The sequence below is a fragment of the Raphanus sativus genome, unplaced genomic scaffold, assembly GCF_000801105.2.
Source record: "Raphanus sativus cultivar WK10039 unplaced genomic scaffold, ASM80110v3 Scaffold1182, whole genome shotgun sequence".
Lineage (NCBI taxonomy): Eukaryota > Viridiplantae > Streptophyta > Magnoliopsida > Brassicales > Brassicaceae > Raphanus > Raphanus sativus.
This window is the reverse complement of record NW_026616495.1, coordinates 16069-24355: the sequence shown is the minus strand read 5'-3', so window position 1 is coordinate 24355 and position 8287 is coordinate 16069. Positions and strand designations below refer to the sequence as shown.

At 40.4% G+C, this 8287-nt stretch overlaps 1 non-coding gene across 1 annotated transcript; it reads left to right on the top strand.

Annotated features, from left to right (window-relative positions):
• The first annotated feature begins 7836 nt into the window (after positions 1–7836).
• LOC130503852 (small nucleolar RNA R71) lies at positions 7837–7943 on the top strand. Its single transcript, XR_008941038.1, has one exon. It is a non-coding gene; the product is annotated as a small nucleolar RNA R71 (small nucleolar RNA).
• Positions 7944–8287: the final 344 nt, after the last annotated feature.

Here is an 8287-nt window from a genome sequence, read left to right as displayed (position 1 = left end):
CATCTGGATAGAAAGTGGGATATCTTCTTACTCACAACTCCTATGAGATTAATCAACTTCGTGGTTATTCTCCACTGATTAGTGGTTCCAAATAAAGCTTCTTAGATCGTGGTTCTGATATCACTCAAATTACCCTTAGGAGTGAATTACTCTCTCAAATAAGAGGTTCAATTGTAATACTTAGGGATCGAATCCACAGAGACTCAAGGATTACACAATAGATTAAATAGTATTAAAATAATGCTGGACAAATATGTCTTAAATAGTAAATTAAATGGTGAGCAAGGCAGTTGCTCGATTGATTTGATTTGAGGTTGTTAACAGAAGGAAAGGTAGCTAGATTTAGGTATTATCTCAGGTGTGACAAGTTTGCAAGTTAATTAGGGTTTTTAGTATTCATAGTTCTGAACTCAAACTTTTAGTTTAATCAAATGATTAACTACGCTTGGATCTCGGGTCATCAACTCTCGTTCGATGATCATAAGAAAGTGTCGATCGATAATTCAATGGAACATCGATCGATGCACCTTTCACAATATCGACCGATACAACCCTAGTTGCGTCAATCGATATTGCTTCCAGCGAGCCTTAAGATCAGGTTTGATGGGTTCTCTAATCTAACTAGGAACAACTCTCGTTTGTTCTCAGTCAGATTAGAACACACTAGTTTAGTTTTCAGGAAACTGTTAAGTTCTCACTTATTCAAATTAATCCTAAGATCTAGGTCAAGGATGACTAATCCTAAACAAAGTATTAAGAACAACTAGATGAAGAACTATATTTTAAACACCCTAACAATGGTTTATTTGCAATACATGAGTCAACCTTATGAGAAACCTAAATCTAACAATGAGACTACTCAAACATATTCATAAGAAACATTATGATGGTCTGAATAATACTGCAATAGAAAAGTAAGAGAAGAACAAAGTAAAGAAACAAAGGGAGTTCAAGATCTTCTCTCTCTCAAGGTGCTCAGATCTCTCTCTCCAATCCTAAGCTTTCTCTCTCTCTAGAATAGTATGAAGCATAGCAGCCAACAATGGCTTAGAAAACAGTAAAATAGGGTTTCTGGTCGACCAAGGGTATAAGGGTAATTTGTGGTTACTTCTGGGCTTCAGTTGGTCATAAAATATACTCAGCCCACATTCTGATGTCCCTGTCGATCGACATGCAGTGTGCTGCATCGAACGACATACAATTCTCTTCTCGACAGCTTCCTCTCGCGAGGCAGACTGGCCACTCTTCAGTAAAACAGGCATAACTTCTGCTACAGGATGCGGATTGACCTCAGACCGGTGGCATTGGAAAGCTAACTCAAAGCTCTATCTTGTGTACAGTTCTGCACTGCGAAAGACTCAGACCGGTGAGAATGTCTTCATCGAGAGCTAAAAATCTGAAGCGTCTGTACAGTTCTGCACTGCGAAAGACTCCAAAAGGCACCAAAATCACCTTATATCTCCAAATCGTCCATGAACCTGTAAATACTTTAAATAGAATCCAATACATAATAAATTGTATATAAAACACTTATATACCATGGGTAAAAATAGGTAAAATCCATGGTATATCAACTCCCCCAGACTTATCCTTTTGCTTGTCCTCAAGCAAAACAAACAGACAGTCTCTCTGAGAGAGGTTTAAAAACAGCAGGGTCTCTAAGGATTTTAAAAACTAAGTTCATCATCTCCAGTAGTGCAAACCAAATCATTAAACATCCTAACTTTAGAAGCACATTATACAATATCCTAGTATAGCAACCAAATTCCACTAGTTCCACAACCTAACAGATCCTGTCTGACAATCCCCTCTACTAACCTCATTTCTTGCATAAAAATAAAAGTGTAGGCTTTACCTTGGGAGTATCGATTACAGGACACATGGATTCAACTCAAGCAAGTTTCTGAACACACAGGTAGTCTTCTCTGATCCCTTTCTCCCCTCACTCTCTTCTCTGAATCTCTTATTAGTTTCAATTTCAATGAATTTCGATGCTGATTCAGACCATCTATTTCATCTCATTGACATTGCATACATTCTCATAACTCATACATTTCTTGCAACTAATGCATTCCATGTAACTTTTTGGGCAAAGTGTAGGCGAATAGTGGGATCATGGGTAATGTACCTACCCATCGCTTCCACAATGTGTGATCATTCTCGAGATTTAGAATAATGGGGTCGCTGGAGACACTCCTACCCCTCTGCCTCTCAAGAAGTCATCTCAATCTTTTATTTAACTTTAAAACTTAGATCTTTGAGATGCCGAAGAGAGAGAAGGAAGGGAACCAGAAACACACAGACTTTTTACCTTCCAGACTTGCAGGAGGATTCCGATCCAATGTATACCAAGCCCCAAGACAAGCAAATCAAGTCAGTATTAGATTGGAGGTCAGCTTTGGTTCCTTCAAACAATCTCAGCAAGTGCAAACATAGTTGACAGGTTGATCCACTTTAGTATCTATAGTACTTCTGCAGTCAGTAAATCTAAGACTGGTCTAAAGAGTGGTTAGATGACAAATAATAAATCGATTAAGATATATCCCCTTCTTGACTCAATAAAAACTTTTTGAAAACGTTTTAAATAAGACTCATAAAGTAGATAAACGTTAGTAATCCCCCCAGACTTAAATTACACTGTCCTCAGTGTAAAACAGTCAGTGGTAGGGTGAAAATCATAAAGCATAAGTACGAAATTTAACAAGTAAAAACGACATACCAGCTCGCTGATGTCTGTGTCAATCGACACAATGAAGTGACAATCGATCGTTTTACCTGAAGCGCTGTCGAACGATATCAACATGGTCTCATCGGTCGATCTGCTGAACAATCGTCTACTCGTATCTGATAGTGGGTTGCCTCCCACTCAGCGCTTGTTTTATGTCATTGAAGCTCGACATTCGTGTTATATCAATTGGTAGGTGGCAGTCCAAGACTTGTAATTTGTCTGTCTGGTCTCTCTGCTTCCGCCCAATATTTCTTTACTCATTGTCCATTCACCTTGAACTCTTCTCCCTTAGAGTTGATTAGCAATATGGCTCCAGAGGGGCTTACCTCTTTAACAGTGAAGGGACCACACCAGCGGGAACTTAATTTTCCAGGAAATATTGCCAAACGAGAATTATACAAAAGCACCTGATCATTCGGTTCGAAATGTCTAGATATGATCTTCTTGTCGTGATAAGCTTTTGTCCTCTCTTTGTATAACTTTGAATTTTCATAAGCGTGATATTTGATTTCATCTAACTCATTCAGCTGAATTAATCTCCTTTCCTTAGCAGGTTTGACGTCGAAGTTCATCATTTTTACAGCCCATGCCGCCTTGTATTCTAACTCCACCGGAAGGTGACATGATTTTCCATAAAGTAGGTGAAATGGTGTAGTTCCGAGTGGCGTCTTAAATGCAGTTCTATAAGCCCAAAGTGCATCATCCAGTTTTGTGGACCAATCTTTTCTTGTTTTCCCTACCGTTTTTTCCAGGATTTCCTTGATTTGACGGTTTGAAACTTCTACTTGTCCATTGGTCTGAGGATGATAAGGCGTAGCTACTCGATGGTGGACTCCATGCTTCGCAAGCAGATTATCAAACACTTTGTTAATAAAATGAGAGCCTCCATCGCTTATTACCACTCTAGGAACTCCGAATCTAGGAAAAATGATGCTTTTGAAAAGTTTCACGACTACAGCAGCATCGTTTGTCGGGGATGCTATTGCTTCTACCCAATTAGATACATAGTCGACAGCCACTAGGATATATTTGTTCCCGTATGAAGAAGGAAAAGGGCCCATAAAGTCGATGCCCCAACAATCAAAGACTTCTACTTCTAATATGAAATTATGTTTCATTTCGTGTCTTTTGCTTATTTTTCCTCTTCGTTGGCAGCGATCACATTTTGCTATATAAGATTGTGCATCACGAAACATGGTTGGCCACCAAAAACCAGCCTGAAGAATTTTTGACACTGTCTTAAAACTCGCAAAATGTCCAGCATAATCAGATCCATGACAGTGGAAAAGTATATCCGGAACTTCAACCTCTGCAATGCAGCGTCTATATATTTTGTCAGCACAATGTTTATAGAGATATGGTTCGTCCCAATGATATCGTCTGACTTCTCTTAGGAACTTTTTCCTTGAGTAACCTTGGAGGCCTTCTGGTTCCACGTCAGCAGCTAGATAATTTACTATATCAGCATACCAAGGTCGGTTTTTAAAATTTCCGTCAATTGCGTGAACCCCCAGACTTAGACTTCTACCCCCAGGAGAATCAAATTCAGATTGCATAGAGCTATATGCAACATTGACATTTATATAACCTATCAATTCGTCTTGTTTTGTGTGGGTCCGCTGGTTGTCTAAGGTGTCGATCGATTCTTCATGTAGGGTGCCGATCGATTTTTCCTCAAACGTTGAACACATGTTGCCAATGAACGCAGAGTCTGTTTGATAGACGTTTTCTATGGGCAGTGAGTCTTCAATTGGAATATCGTCTTCGACTCTAATTCGTGAAAGATGATCAGTAACTCCGTTTTCTACTCCTCTTTTATCTTTTATTTCGATATCGAATTCTTGTAGGAGCAGGATCCATCTCACAAGTCTTGGCTTTGCGTCTTTCTTCTGCATTAAGTATTTCAAGGCAGCGTGGTCGGTCTGGACAACTACTTTTGAGCCAACTAAGTAGGGGCGAAATTTTTCGAAAGCAAAAACAACTGCTAGTAACTCTTTTTCGGTCATCGCATAGTTTCTTTGTGCATCATCCAGAGTCCTACTAGCATAGCAGATAACATGTAACTTCTTATCCTTTTTCTGCCCAAGTACTGCTCCTACAGCAAAGTCGCTTGCGTCGCAGATTATTTCGAAAGGTAAATTCCAATCCGGAGCTTGCACAATGGGAGCAGTCACTAGAGCTGTCTTAATTTCTTGAAAAGCTCTTAGGCACTCAGGGGTAAAGTTTAATTTGACTTCTTTGCCCAGGAGAGATGTAAGGGGTATGGTTATTTTGCTAAAATCTTTTACGAATCTCCTGTAGAAACCAGCATGTCCCAGAAAACTTCTTACATCTTTTACATTGGTCGGTGTTGGCAAACCTGTCATCACTTCTATTTTAGCTTTATCCACCTCGATACCGGCTGCAGATACCTTGTGGCCTAAAACAATCCCATCGTAACCATAAAATGGAATTTCCCCAATTTAGAACAAGATTTTTCTCCTCACATCTAGCTAATACCTTGCACAAGTTGTTGAGGCATGATGTAAAATCGGATACATACACCGAGAAATCATCCATGAAGACTTCCATGAAATCCTCGATCATATCTGTAAAGATAGACATCATGCATCTCTGGAAGGTAGCAGGAGCATTACAAAGCCCAAAGGGCATCCTTCGGTATGCGAATGTACCATATGGACAAGTGAATGTGGTCTTTTCCTGATCCTCAGGATGAATAGGGATTTGGAAAAATCCTGAATATCCGTCGGGAAAACAGTAGTACTGATGATTCGCTAATCTTTCGAGCATTTGGTCGATGAAGGCAGGGGAAAATGATCCTTCCTAGTGGCGGCATTTAATTTCCTATAATCAATACACATTCGATGCCCAGTGACGGTTCTGGTAGGAATGAGTTCGTCTTTATCGTTCTTCACCACTGTAATACCTCCCTTTTTCGGAACGACATGCACCGGGCTTACCCAATTACTATCTGAAATCGGGTAAATGATTCCGGCATCGAGTAGTTTAATGATTTCCTTCTTAACTACTTCTTTCAGGTTTGGGTTTAGCCTTCTTTGGTGTTCTATTGATGGTTTCGATTTATCTTCTAAATGAATGCGGTGCATGCATAGAGTTGGAGAGATACCAGGAATATCTTCGAGAGAATACCCGAGAGCTTTCCTATACTTGCGCAATTTTTCAGTAGCAATGCAAGTTCTCCATCATTCAGGTTGGCATTAACGATTACAGGATAAGAATTATCATAGAGAAAAGCGTATTTGAGTCCAGCGGGTAATTGTTTCAACTCGACCTTCGGTGCTTTTTCAGAGCTCAAATTGTCCAGCGAAGATGGTTGTCGATCGATGGTACGTTGTCGATATCGATCGACGTTGATTTTTGACTCGTCGTTTTCCTCTTCATCAACATTTTTTATTTCCTCGCTTGCGTTCATCAGCCGCGTATATTCGTCAGTCCTGTTATCTATGCTAAACATGTTTCTTTCAGTGGTAGAAAGGTCATTTTCTAAGGGGTCATCTGAGCGTAGATCCGCGAAAGATTCTTCAGCTTGCTCAGAGATGTCATCCACGTAGAATGCTCGATTATCGATTAGGGGATGCTTGATTAATTTTTCCATGTCAAAAGTCATTGAAATGTCTCCAATGTTCAAACGTAATCGTCCTTCCTTTACGTCAATTATCGCTCCAGCTGTGGCTAGGAAAGGTCTTCCTAAAATAAGGGGATCCTTTGGTTCATGCTTGTATTTTAACACAACGAAGTCCGTTGGTATATGACAATTGTTTATCTTTATAGGTACGTCCTCAAGTAGTCCTTCTGGTACTCGAATGGATCTATCAGCAAGAACCAGGGTTATTTGGGTTGGTTTAAATTCGTCAAACCCGAGGGATATAGCAACAGAGTAAGGCATAAGGTTGACGCTGGAGCCTAGATCGCAAAGTGATCTATCAAATCGTTTATCTTTTATGTTGCAATCTAGAACAAAACTTCCAGGGTCAGGTCTTTTGATCGGCATTTCGCCTTGGATTATGGCACTTACATCTTTAGAAACCATCATGACACTGTTTTCCGACGATGGAAAACTTTTGGATACCATGTCTTTCACATATTTCTTAATGGGAGGTGAAACTTTCATGGCATCACTCAGTGGCATTTCAACTGTGATATTTTCGAGGGCTTTCTTGCAAATTGCTTTATCCAATTCTCGTTTTGTCTGCGACGTGTTGGGAGGGAAGGGTGTCAAAGGTTTGTACACTCTCTCTATTACCGGTTCGACGGGTGTCGTTCTCGGTGTAGTAGGTGTAAGACGTCGATCGATGATTGCATCACCACGTCGATCGATGTTCTTGCCCTTCCGTCGATCGATAGCTGCATCTTCCTTTTTATCGTCGCTGAGGTTAATCGGGTCAGAATCATCAAGAGTTATTGGTTTGGATCCACATTTTTCAGTTCTCTCTCCTTCAGCGAGTTCGCCATTGGAAACACTTTCTCTTGTAGTTGGAACAAGGCGTTTCCCGCTCCTTAGAAGTACAGAGCAGACTTGACGTTTTGGGTTTGTGTCGACCTTTCTAGGGAGACATTCTTTTTCTCTTCGGACAAACTCATCGTCGTGGGAAACTCGGCTATTCAAAATTTTTACATGATCGCTCAAAGCCTTAAATTTCTTATCGAAATTAGAGCACATGGAATCTAATCTTACATCAACATCCAGGACCGTTTTCTGCTGGTCTTTCAAAATTTCTTCCAGTTTAGATTCCACAATGCTCTCATGAGTTTGTTCTTCCTCATGGCTTCTTGTAGACCTCATGTTTATCTGCGGGTTAACAAGTTTTTGTTCGCAAAAGACAATCTGATCGATGAGGTTTACATGTTCCTCTTCATCTCCTTCATGTGAAAAGGTCTTGGATATCCGATCTCCATTGGAAATCTCCCTCTTTCTCCTCTCGAGATCAACCTTCGCGGTACTAATGCTGGTTGCCACATTTTCAATTAGCCTCGTGGCTTCTTGGGGGCTTCTAGTTTTGAAGTTCCCTTGACTTGCAGCGTCCAAAGTCGATTGGTATATCAAATCGAGACCTCTGAAGAAAATATTAAGTAGTTGAATCTCAGAAAATCCATGATGGGGGCAGTCTCGCTGGTAGCCTTTGAATCTCACCCAAGAGGCTTTAAAAGCTTCAGCAGTGCCTTGAGAAAAATTATAGATATTTTTCCTAAATTCTTCGGTCCGTGCATCATCGAAGAAATTTTTGAGAAAGGCACTTTTGATATCGCTCCAGCAAGTCAGAGATCCTGGGCGCAGTTGTTTCAGCCAGCAGGTCGCGTCTCCATCAAGAGAATGCGGGAAGAGTTTGCAGAATAGGTAGTCTTCGGAAACTCCCTGCATCTTTATGTTAGACACAAAGTCCTCAAGTGCTTCGATATGGTCTATGGGATTTTCATGAGGGAGACCATGAAAGGGGTTTTTACCTACTAGAGATAAATATTTTGGTTTCAATTCAAAGTCTTTCCTCTGAATCGCTGGTGGGCGGATCGCAGACCTGTTGGTGTATAACCGATCAGGTC